Raw genomic sequence first — 13815 nt, 5'->3', positions numbered from 1 at the left:
AATTCATAGAAAATACGTATTCTATTTTATTTACCTTAGAGCAGAACTCTAGATATCAAACATTGAAAGAATTAAAATGACATACAAATAAAACTATATGCAATCTTTTCATATACACAAAGGAGAGTATAAAACAATGGGTTGTTGAAACAATAAAAATGTTAAGACTTTATAGGATAAAATCATTCTCACTGAGGCAATACTGCCCTGAGTCTATCATTTACATTGCTTTTCTTGGCTTACTGATATCCTAACAGCAATGAGACTTTACCATAAATCTTTTTGTTAATAGTCTTTACATTTGAACTCTGTTTTATGAAATGAAACAACGCATCTAGTCATTTCCTTCAACTATATGCGTGAACTTAATCATCAGTGCTTTTTAAATAAAAATAGCTCAAATAGGACATTTGCTCTGCATTTGACTTGCTTGTGGAAGGAAGCATGGTCTTTACTGAGTTAATCATAGGGTATTTTTAGCAGCATGAAAGCTGTGCTCTCTCCACCTAACTGCATGAAGTTTGATAAATGGACAACTGGTTTATTACTCTGGATGCTCTTGCTATTTGCACATCAGGCAGTGAATCACTGGTTTAAAAAGTTGAGAATATTTCTGTATAGGAAGAGCATATGAGATTCGGCTCATACATTGACAATCTTGTGTTGATGATAACAAAGGCCACTATTATCCTGCCAGCACAATAGAATCCTTTTTGTAGAAAAAGAGCCTTTGGAAATACTAACTGATCTCAGAAGCCGATCAGGAACTGTCAGCATTCCTCATCCAAGCGTAACTGTCAAGAGTATAACTATATTAATGAAAATTGAATCCAGAATAGCAACCAAATGGTTAAATTTATCACTGCAACATCATTTAGCAGCAATTTTGTGACGTTATATGGAGCCATGTTAGGAACTGTTAAAAGTTGATGGATAACTTCACATTGTTTTTTTTTACTTAGAACCCAAAAAAAATTTTTTTTGCATTAAATAACCACTGGATATATGCAAATAAAAACACACTTTCCATCACTTCTGTTTTAATTTCCCTTTTTTCTCAAATCCCCTTTTCTAACAAACTATAATTTGCTTTGGGAATGTACTTACTACTCTCAAATGCATATTTGTATTTAAACTTTCCTACTGAAAAGAGAAAGAATAATGGCATATTTGTATAGCCCTAAGGACACAACAATGTTAGCAATCATCAATACTTCTTTTCTCAGTTTATTACACTTCTTCCTCATTTCACTCATAGGTAATAAGTGAGGATGACATACATCAATTGTAAAATATGCTCAAAAAGAAGGATGACATTGAGATATACTTTATTACATGAGATGATCTGTGAATCTCTACATACTATGCAGAGAAATACTTAATCCATTGAGGATGGTAAAAGATATTAAAATCTTATATTTGAATGTGTCAAAATCCACTCTTAAATTATCCTAAATAGCATTCACCAAGAGAGGAATAATCACAACTTGGGAGAGTAATTTTTACAGGTAGCTATAAGCTTCTGCATATTACATCCATATATTACGTTAGTGACACATTCTGTTGTATTATTGAAATGATTTGAAGATGCTATTACAGGGGAGGGAATTTGGGGGAGGGAGGGGAGAACCCACTGTCAACTAAATTGTATCAAAAAAACAAAAAAAAAACAGGCTATTACATGGAAAAAGCTACCTAGCTATGCTTATTTTTCTCACTATCTATATGCCTTCAGCTATTTTTATCCTTAGATCTAAATAAGACATGTGTTATTCTTATTTGATCATCAAGCATTTTCAGGTTTTACTTCAGAAAAGAAAAATCTTAAAAATTATTAAATTACCATTAGAGATCTATATAAAAATAAATGCCAATTAGGTGAATGAAATTAGATCACTTCATCCTGGAGTAAATAGCACTATTATTTGCAAAATATGTGATGATCTCAGGAAATAATAGAACTGGAAGAAGTATGTAGTGCAGGTTGATTTTATCTATTTAAGGTTATCATAGAACACCTCCTTGATGAAGGAAGATAAATATATCCAAAATATGTCTTCAAAACAAACTCTATTAAGAAGCAGTAAGCAAAATGCCAATATTTATGAAAGATCATATTTCAGGAAGTGATGAGGAACAAGACTGAATATTCCAAGTATTCCAAAATAAAACCATGATGTAGCAGCGGGGACCAGAGTGACATTAGACATTTGGCTTGGTGGTTTAGATCAAGTCCTATCTTCACTTCCAATGCTAGTTTCCTGCTATTGCACATCCTTGGAAGATGCAGGTGTTAGTTTAAGTGACTGGGTGTCCTTCAGCAAAATCTTAGATCTGATTGAGTTTGGGCTCCTAGGTTTCGTCTGGCCCAACACTGGCTGATGCGGGTATTTAGAAAATTAAACAATGGGTAACTTATATCTATATGTCTGTCTTTTAAACACTCAATTAAACATAATAAATACATAAATGATTTATCTTAAAAAAAACTAAGCCACATAAAGGAACATATTGTTTCCCTGAATGCAAGAGAAAAGTACAAAAACGTTTTTCCAAAGTAAATAATCTATATTCTAAACTCAATAACTAATTCTACTAGTTCTATCCTTTTGTTTTCCTCATGCTTTCTTGATTAAGGATCCTAAGTAGTTCAGACTTTTTTTTTCCATTTTCATATGTATTATTTTAGAAATTGGAATGTGGCTTGAAAAATAGATGGTTATGTGGAAAAGTAACAGGGTTCTGCAAACATAGAATGGAAAATCTCTCCCCTATGAATATTGCAGAATACTGCCTAATAAGTATGACCTTACATGTACAACAAAGATAGTTGATTGATGGATGCATAGAAAAAGAGAGGGAGAAAGTAGGGGGAGGGTAAAGCGAGATAATGACACAAAAGACTGGAATCTTTTTCAATAACTATAACAATCTTTTAAAATTTGACATGATACTGCAAATAGTAGTTCTTTTTTTAAAGATTATTTATTTTTATTGCAAAGTCAGATATGCAGAGAGGAGGAGAGACAGAGAGAAAGACCTTCCGTCCGATGATTCACTCCCCAAGTAACCACAAAGGCCTAAGCTGAGCTGATACAAAGCCAGGAGTGAGGAACTTCTTCCAGGTCTCCCATGCGAGTGCAGGGTCCCAAGGCTTTGGGCCATCCTTGACTGCTTTCCCAGGCCACAAGCAGGGAGCTGGATGGGAAGTGGGGCTGCTGGGATTAGAACCAGCGCCCATATAGGATTCCGGCGCATTCAAGGTAAGGCTTTAGCCGCTAGGCCACCGCGCCCAGCCCCAAATAGTAGTTCTTTTTTTTTTTTTTTTTTTTTTTAAAGATTTATTCATTTTATTACAGCCAGATATATACAGAGGAGAGACAGAGAGGAAGATCTTCCGTCCGATGATTCACTCCCCAAGTGAGCCGCAACGGGCCGATGCACGCCGATCCGAAGCCGGGAACCTGGAACCTCTTCCGGGTCTCCCACGCGGGTGCAGTGTCCCAATGCATTGGGCCGTCCTCAACTGCTTTCCCAGGCCACAAGCAGGGAGCTGGATGGGAAGTGTTGCTGCCAGGATTAGAACCGGCGCCCATATGGGATCCTGGGGCTTTCAAGGAGAGGACTTTAGCCGCTAGGCCACGCCGCCGGGCCCCAAATAGTAGTTCTTAAAGGGGGTCATGTATGAAAGATAAAAGAATGATAAACACATCCAACACATCCTTTTGCTTTTAAACTGTGGTTCTCTGGAAAGGTCAGGACTAATGGAGTCATATGGGCCCTTGTTTACTGAGAACAGTATGAACTTTGAATTATGAAGACCGTGAGATGAGAATACACCTACTAGAATAAATGAACACAGCAAAAATCCATGAAAACATGTCCTTACAGCAATTCCCTTATTTGAAATCCAGGCATCTTTTCTAAAGAAAACAAAGGGGAATATTTTCATTTAGGAAGAAACAATTGTAGACAGTCGTTATCTTAAAGGACATCATTAATTTTGCACTTGAAAGCCGTTATTTAAAAAAAAATAAAATCCTAACTAAAGAGCAGTGTTTGAGCCTCTGAAATTGCATAGTCAGGCTATTTCATGGATCACTGCCTGCTTCAGTTACTCTTAACAGGTCACTCAAGAAAAATAATCACAGGGTGTATACACTCTACATGACTGGAACCATTCATCTCATATAGGCTCATCAATTTTGCAAGTCATCTATGAACGAAAAAATTCCTAACTTTCCCAGTCATAAAGTGATTAGTTCAATTGTTCTGCTATAAATGTACCAAAATGATTCCTTTCATGGATTACATGAAGCAGCAGCCAGCAAGTTTTTTCATTCATATTCTTCACTTTGATTTCTAGAACAATACATTTATGCAAAGAATTAAGTTTTTATACAGTGATGACAAACAAAACAAGATGCATGAACTCAGTATTCTCATGTCATTAATCAAAGGAAAAGTAATATCGAATAGCTGGCATTTTGATGTGTACTTCTAACTACATTTTTTAAATGAAGAGGAATAAAAATCTAAATAAACACATTGAAATATTAAATAATCTTGAAAATTCACAAGCGCCTATGAATTTTCAGCACTTCAGTGATGGAGCTAAAAAAAATATTCTTCTAATTGGCTCATGATGGTACACAGAATTCTCTTTCCACTCCCAACAATCTCTGTTTAACACACAGATCAGTACATTCCTCTTACAGTCTTCTGTGATTCAGAATAAAGTTCTATTTGTATATTCTTTCTCACCATCAGCTATTCTGCTACAATGACTCCTAATTTTTTCATTTAATAGTCTCACATAAAAATATCCCTAAATATGTATGAAATCTCACCTATAAATAGCAACACAATCTCTAAATTATATCTATTCGAGTTTCTGTGTCAGGCATAGTTTTGAAGGTATCTCATATTATTTAAAATGTTTTAACCAGTGATTTAATACTTTCACTTTATTCTTTAATTTTTTTAAGTACTCTCCCAATATTTAGTAGTCAAACACTAAACTTTTTTCTTCACCTCTTTAGTTAAAGAGACATTTTATTTTATCTGCATTTTAATGGTAATTCCCAATGCTGCAAAAAAAAAAAAAAACACAGAAAACCTTAGAATCTTAAGTCTCCTGAATTTTTGCAACAGGTAAGTGTTGAAGGTCTCCTACAAGAAGATGTCAGTCATAATTTTTCCAACAAAGAGGAGGATGAGGAGGCAGACAAGGAGGAGAAAGGGCAGCAAGACAGAGTATGTCTGAAGATATACTTGATAGGACTCTAATCTTAAATGTATTAAAAAAAACCAATATGTAAAGATTGAAATAAGTCTCTGCTTCTTCAAATACACAGAAGGTAAGGGATAGTCACATTGATCAAGAATAGAGAAAGATGACTTATCAAAGGCACAAAATAAAGCATTAATTATGGGCCTCAAAGAAATAATAGGTTATGAATTTCTTGGCAAGGAATTCAGAGTAACAGCATTAAATAAGTTCCTTAAACTTAAATGAAACACAAGTAAGTTTCAAATCACTCTTGAAAATTGAATTTCCACTATGAATATGTATTTCAAAATATTATGTTTACGTGCAAATATATATGCTTTGTGTCAAATAAAATACATTAAAGCTTAAAAAGAAAATGGAATTTTTAAAATGAACATATTCTATGAATCTCTTATAGTCCATCACATAGAGAAAAATTCAAGTCAAAATCAAGAAATCAATATGAGAATCTTGACAGTCATTAAAGTTACATTAAAGAATCAAACAGAAAACCGGGACTAGAAAAAGTCAATGAATGAAAAAAAGAAATTCAAGAGAGAATAAACAGCAGACTGGTCCTATAAGAACAATCTGAATGTGAAGAAAGATTATTCTAAAATATTCAGAGAAGAAAAATAATGAAAAGGATTGAGGAAAGCTTATATGGTTTTGATATGATAATGACAATGAGGCAGAAAGTTTGCTTAAATAAATAATGGGAAAAACTTTTCAATTATGAGAGTAATATAAATATAAATACAAGAAGGCGAAAGGTCTCCATTATTATTTAATCCAAGCAAAACTACACAAGACATTTTATAAACACACTATCAAAAAGCAGAGATGCGATCTTGAAATCAACAATAAATAGAAGGTTTCTTTCAAGGATCCTAACAGCATATTTCTAGGCAAAAATGTTACAGACCAGAACAGAATGGGATGACATAGCCAATGCAATAAAGGGAATAATTTCCAAAGAGGAATACTCTTCCTGAACAGAATTATCCTTCATAAATGGAAGAAGAAATGAAGACTTTTCCACAAATCTAAAGATTGAGGGCGTCTGTCACTACCAGAACTTTCATAAAAGAAAGGTCTTCAAGTTGCAAGGAAATGAAAACTAAAGTCTTGAACACAATAGGCATTGACATAGTGGCAATGACTCACAGAGGCTTTGTAAATCTGCTGGAGAATTTGTCAGGAGATGCGTTTACGTTTCATGGTGAGAGACAGTAGTCAGGCCATTTCTCTAAGTTTTCACATAGACCCCAATGGGGGTTACAAAATCATGAAAGAAGCAGCTTTGTGCAATTGAGAAAATCCAGGCCTGCTGAGGTCTTGGCCACACCTTCAGGTGGGCGATACCAGCATTGCCCACCCATTTTCTAATTAATTAAGAGACCAGCAATGGGGAACATCTTACCTGTAGGTTCCCCGCCCAACAAGGAGGGGTCAAGGAAGGCTTAAAATTCTGAGACACTTCCAAAAACCCCTTTGGTGTCTCTCTCTCCCTCCTCTTTCGAGAGGCACCCCACCTCCTGGTGCTTTCCCCTTCCTCTCCCTTCCCTGCTCACCTGGTCCCTTCGCAAATAAACTTTTCTGTCTGCAACAGATTCCCGGCTTTTTATTTCTATACTATGCTGAGGAAAGAACCCACCGGGCATTTCTGGTAACACAATACAATTTTTTTTAAAAAAAAATATGTATTCATTTATTTGAGAGAAAGGCAACAGCAGCCAGAGCTGGGCCCAGACACAAATCAGGACACAGAAACTTCTTCCAGGTCTCTCAAATGGTTAGCAGAGGCCCAAATATTACACTTGGGCCAACCTCTGCTGCTTTTTCCAGGCCACTGGAAGGGAGCTAGATTATAGGCAGAGCAGACAAGACATAAACCAGCAAAAGTATGGGATGCTGGTGTCGAAAAGCACTGGCTTTACCTGCTACGCCACAATGCTGTCCCTTATAATGCAACTTTTAATTTTAAGAAAATTTAGGTTCACATGTAGCTTAAGAATTGATAGAGTCTATATTCCCTTTTTGCAATTTACCCAAGGGAGCGTTTGAGTGCAGTATCACAGCAAGGTCATTGATGTGGGTGTAGTCCACACAGATCTACTGAATTTCCCCCAGTTGTGTGTGTGTGTGTGTGTGTGTGTGTGTGTACACTTAGTTCTATAGAATCTGGGCTTGTATGTGGGTCCCTGTACTCAATTCCACAATCAGCCAAAAGAACAGCTCCAGCAGCACATAGATCTCTCCTATTTCCCTTTAAAAATATTTGAGGATGGGCATAGTGGCACAGTAGGCCAAGTCAATGACATTAGAGTGCCAGTTGCACCCCCAGCTACCCCACTGTTGATCCAGCTCTGCTGACACACTTGGGAAGCAACCGAGAATGCCCCTACATGCTTGGGTTCCCACACTCAAGTGGGAGACTGGTAAGGAGCTCCTGGTTCCTCACAGCAGTCTGGGCCATCCTCCCTGTTGTGGTTATTTTGGGAGTGAATAGTTCACTGGAAGCTCTCCCTTTATCACTGTCTATTTTTTATTCTTTTTTTTTTAAAGATTTTATTATTATTGGAAAGCTGGATATACAGAGAGGAGGAGAGACAGAGAGGAAGATCTTCCATCCGATGTTTCACTCCCCAAGTCAGCTGCAACGATAAACCTTTAAGGCATGAAGTAGAATGAATTGTTTTAAAGGGAACAAGGTAGTGGCATGCAATACCTTCCCAAGGTTGTGTTACCTTCCCCTCCATCTAGTTGTAAAATGCCAAGTTAATTTCTTATCTATCAAACAGGTTCTCCCCAGGGCACTCTGCTCAGACCCTGCCATCAACAATTCAGTACTGTCCCTGGATTTATGTCTTCCAGATTTGCACATAAATGGAATCTTATCAAATATGAGCCCTTTTGTGCCTGACTGCTTTCACTTACTAATGTTTACAGATTCTAAACATTGTCATTTCAATGCTACATTAACAGCTATTATAAGTACGCCTTTCATTTTATCACTAGGTACATTCTGTTATGTATGTATATACCATTCATCCATAGACGGACTTTCAGACTGTTTCCAGCATTTGTCTAGAAACAGCCATTCTATGAACATATTATCTGCACTAAAAAATTTTTTTAAAAGATCAAAAGCCATATGACTATCTCAATAGATTAAGGAAAAATATCTACAGTCATTCATGATACAAAAAAAATCTAAAAAAAAAAACATATAGAAAGAATGCACCTCATTATAACAAAGGCTATATTTGAGTATATTCAAAAGTTGAAAACATTTTCTGTATCATCAGAAATAAGACTTTTTTTGCTTGTTTGTTTGTTTAAAAGTCAGCATTACAAGGCAGAGATCTTCCTTACACTGATTCATTCCCCAGCTGGCTGCAACCAAGCAGCCATTGGCAATTAGCAGGGAATTGGATCCGAATTAGAGCAAGAGGAGACATGAACTGGCTCAATATGAATGCAAGTATCACAGGTATACATGCTATGCCCTTTCATATTTTCCATTTTTTATTATATTCAGTGCTTTTTCTTAAAAAAAAAGAGAGATTTATTTATTTGTATTGGAAACTAAGAAATACAGAGAGAAGGAGAGACAGAGAGAAAGATATTCTGTCCACTGGTTCACTCCCCAGGTTCACTCCCCAAGTGGCCACAACAGCCAGGAACTTATTACGCATTTCCTCAGTAGGTGCGGGGTTCCAAGGCTTTGGGCCGTGCTCTACTGCTTCCCAGGCCACAAGCTAGATGGGAAGTGGGACAGCCAGGACATGTACCAGCGCACATACGGGATCCCAGCGTATGCAAGGCGAGGACTTTAGCCACTAGGCTACTGCCTTGAGCCCCAATTTTACCACTTCTTTTCAACACAAGTTGAACTCTCATGCAGAGAAATCAGGTTATGGGGTGGAGGGGGGTTGGGGAAGGTATTCGTGTCAGAAACAAAATAGGCAGGTTTTGGAGATGAAAACCTTGAAGAATTCATCAAAAAGTTTATCACTGGGCCCAGTGCGATAGCATAACAGTTAAAGTCTTCACCTCGAACATGCCAGGATCCCATATGGGAGCCAGTTCTAATGCCAGCAGCCCCATTTCCCAAACAGCTCTCTGCTTGTAGCCTGGGAAAGCAGTTGAGGATGGCCCAAAGTCTTGGGACCCTATATCCGCGTGGGAAACCTGGAAAAAGCTCCTGGCTCCTGGCTTTGGATTGGCTCAGCTCCGCCATTGCAGTCGCTTGGGGAATGAACCATTGAATGGAAGATCTTCCTCTCTGTCTCTCCTCCTCTCCACCTCTCTGTATATCTGCCTTTGCAGTAAAAATGAATAAACCTTTAAAAAATGTTTATCACTAATTAATTAATTCAGTGATGGTGAAAAATATGAGGTCCGGAGTGATGGTTCAACAGCTAAATCCTCATTTTGCATGCGCCATATTTCCATATGAGTACCAGTTGTGTCCTGGCTGCTCTGCCTCCCACCCAGCTCTGTTTATGGCTTGGGAAAGCAGTGAAGGAAGGCCCAAACCCTTGAATCCTATATCCGTGTGGGAGATCCAGAAGAAGCTCTTGTCTCCTGGGTCCTAGCTCCTGGTTCCTGGTTTCAGACAGGCTCAACTCTAATTGTTGTGGCCATTTGGGGAGTGAACCAGTGGATGTAAGAGCTTTTTCTCTGTCCTTCTCTCTGTAAATCTGATTTGCCTTCCAAGTTAAAAAAAAAAAAAAGTAAATCCTAAAATAAACAGAAAAAAATATGAAAATATTGGTAGCAATTATATTAATGGCAAACAATGGAAAATGAATGAAAGTTAAAAACTTAATCCCATGCATAACAGCCAAAAAAAAGTGAACAATAATTTTAACCATGAAGTAAAAGGCCTATAGACAAAGAACTATACAGTAATTCAACATTAAATTAATTGAAGACACAAGTAAATGAGAAAATATTTTAGGTTTATGGATTGGAATGTCCTTATCACAAACAATGATGAACAAAATTGATATAATCCCTATCAAAACTCAATTGGTGATTTTTATAATAACTGAAGAAACAAACAGGTAAAAACTCATATGGATCCATAAAAGATGCTGAATACCCTAATCTTGAGCAAAATCACAAAGCTGAGGGTATTATATGATTTTCAAAATGGACTACAAAGCCATCATCAACAGTGTAGCATAATATTGATGTGGGAAAGACACACAGGTATAGAATAGAATGGAAAACACAGAATCAAATATGTAATTATAACCAACTTCTGTTTCAAGAAAGGTACCAACAACACACAATATGGAAATGCCAGACTCTTCTACAAGTGGTGTTGGGAAAACTAGATTTACACACACTGATAAATAAGAGCAAACCCTATCTCATAGTATCATAAAATCAACTCAAATGAATTAAATATTTTAATGTAATACCTGAGCCTTTACAACTACTTGACGCAAACTAATGGGAAAAACTCCATTACACTGATCTGGGCAATGATTTTTGGGTGTGACCCCAAAAGCAAAAAAAAAAAAAAAAAAAAAAAAAAAATGGACAAATGAGATTATATATAACTAAGAGTTGCGGCACAGCAGAAGAAAACAATCATCAGAACAAAAAGGCAATCTATGGAATAGAAAAGTATCTAAATATGTACATCTAGTAAGAGGTTAATATCCAATATATATAAAACATAAAATAACACATAATCAAATGAACAAATGGGGCCAAGTGCTTGGGGGCAATAATTAGCATGCCTTTGTGACATCTGAATCCCACACCAGAATACCTGGGATTGAGTAATGAAGTGTTTACCTGGGAAGCAGCAATGATGATTCTAGTTCCTGGGTCCCTGCTCCCCTGTCCCCGGCACAGGAGTTGAAGACTGACTCCAGACTCCAGGCTGGCCCAGCTTTGTCTGTTGCAAACATTTGAGGATTGAACCAGTGAGTGGCAAATCACTCTGTCTCTCTTTCTCTCCATATCGATTTTCTAACATTTCTTTTTAAAAAATTATTTTTTTATTTGGAAAGTCAGACTTACAGAGAAGGAGTGACAGAGAAAAAGATCTTCTATCCACTGGTTCATTCCCCAAATGGCCCCAGCAGCCAGAGATAAGCTGATTTGAATCCAGGAGTCAGGAGCATCTTCCAAGTATCCCATGTAGGTGTGGGGTTCCAAGGCTTTGCATTCCAAGTTACCACAATAGCCAGGAGCTTCTTATAGGTCTCCCAGGCAGGTGTAAGCTTCCAAGGCTTTGGACTGTCCTCTATTGTTTTCCCAGGCCACAAGCAGGAACCTGGATGGGGAGTGTGGCAGCCAGGACATGAACCAGTGTCCATATGGGATCCCAAGACATTCAAGGCGAGGAGTTTAGCCTCTATGCTATTGCACTGGGCCCTTCTAATAACTTTTTATAAAATATTCTTAGATGCACACAATAACCTGAATAGACATTTTTTGAAAAGAAAACATGAAAGCAATCAACATAAAATGTTCAACATAACTAATCAACAGAAAAATGCGAATTAAAACCACTGTGAGATACCATCCCTCTCCAGTTAGGCTAGTCAGCACAAAAGATAGCAAGTGTTGATGGGAATATAAATTAGTATAGCCATTATGGAAAACAGAATGGATGTTCCTGAAATCAAAACAAAACCTCTTTGTGAGCCAGCAGCCTTACTCTTGATAACACATTCACAGGAAATGAAAGCATTATGTCAAAGTAATGCCTAAACTACCAAGCTCACAGTGAAATGACTTAAGATAACCAAGATATGAGGATAATCATAGTGTTTATCAACAGTGCATAGATAAAGGAAATGATATAGGGACACAGTGGCTTTCTACTAAGCTTTTTAAAAGAAGGAAATCTTGCCTATAGCAAGGATGAATGTGGAAGACAACATGTTAAGTGAGTAAGTCAGGTACAGAAACAAAACTACTCATCTCACATAGAAATTAAGCAGAGAATACAATGGTAAGAAAGTGGAGAAAGAAACTGAAAATATATTGGTCAAAAAGCAAGGGAGTATAAATTCAAAATATATATTGCATAACATGGAAACTACAGGTAATAATGTATTGTGTTCTTGCAAATCAGAATTAATTTTAAGTCTTTGTATCATTACCCAAAGTATTAAATATTCTAGGCAACATATGTGTTAATCAGATCAGTTTAGTCTTTACAAAGCATGGATATTATATGGTGCATGATAAATATGTACAATTATTGTTTTTAAAATGCAGTTCATTATTTATTAAGATGTTCAACATCCCACACTAAGTTTTTACAACCTGGTGCACGCTGACAAATTATTACTGCCATAGAACTCTAAGCTAAATTCCCAGACAGTATAAATATATCATTGAACTAACATCAATACACATCACCATTTTATCAATTACATAATAAAGTAATGATCAAATAGTCAAATATTAAGTTATACAACTTGAAAGGCAAATGAAATTTTAGGCACCTGGTCTGAATTGAGCAGAAATCCACTTTTTTCTTTTGCAAGAAGTTGGGAAGAAAAAAAAATCACACTTTCAACAAAGATTAGTCAGTAAACAATTTTTAATAAGAGTAGAAAAATAAGAATTTCAGAAATTTTATGACTAAGAATTTTAAGCCACAATGACAAAGCCTCTCTGTCTCTTAAAACTATGTACTAAGCTAAAGAGCATGTCGTGAGGAGTCTGCACAAGAGCAAGGCAACATTTTACTAATAATATTTACTGGCTCCCTCCCATTCTTTTTCCTTTTAGACCCTCCCTGTTAAGCTGCACCTGAGTGCAAAGATTACATTAACTGTTAGACTGTTTGTTTGCTGGTGACTTTAAAACATGTAATTCTGTACAGTGTGTATTTTCAAAATGGAGATTTTCTATTAGCAACAAAAAATAAGACTTACAAAAGCACATTAAATAATCACAAGACTTGGTATAAAAAACCTGATGGTTAAGCAAACCTGGTGTATTAGTTTATGAATGTGCGAGATGTGAACATAAAGTGAGCAAACAACCATATATTCCCTATTCTTAATGTCTAAAATTACTAAAGTAATACATCACTTAAGGTCAGGAGTTCATATTCCAGGGATTTTAATTCTGTATGACTCTAAAACATACAATTTTATACAAATGTATAAATATAAAATACACAAATGTATAAATATAAAATATACAAGTATTGTGCTGGATATTTTGGCACCAAATATTTCTAAATTTCTTATGATTTCTTATGTATTCTGATTCTGGTGAGGGAATAGATTTTTAGATACAACTCAATACTGCATAATTTCAGGAAAGGTCAATTGGTACAAATGATGAACACATCTGAAATGCTAAACAGCAAGGATCTTTTGCTAAATGTCTGAATAGGTTAGTTATAACCCAAACATAGAGAATGCAATCCTGTCAAAATTGTGGCCTGCTAAAGTGACTTCATTACTCGTGGGAAGCTTCATTAAACTTACTCATCAAGCCAACACATCGACTAGTATGTATGACAAATTAGATCGTGTCTCAACTTC

At 36.3% G+C, this 13815-nt stretch overlaps 1 long non-coding RNA gene across 1 annotated transcript in view; it reads right to left on the bottom strand.

Moving 5' to 3' along the window:
* Positions 1-13815, bottom strand: part of LOC131480937 (uncharacterized) — a 269731-nt gene that overhangs the window by 40764 nt on the left and 215152 nt on the right. The window lies entirely within an intron of this gene.

The sequence above is a fragment of the Ochotona princeps genome, chromosome 8 (genome assembly GCF_030435755.1).
Source record: "Ochotona princeps isolate mOchPri1 chromosome 8, mOchPri1.hap1, whole genome shotgun sequence".
NCBI lineage: Eukaryota > Metazoa > Chordata > Mammalia > Lagomorpha > Ochotonidae > Ochotona > Ochotona princeps.
Note: the sequence above shows the minus strand (reverse complement) of the source record. Positions and strands in the feature narration are given on the sequence as shown.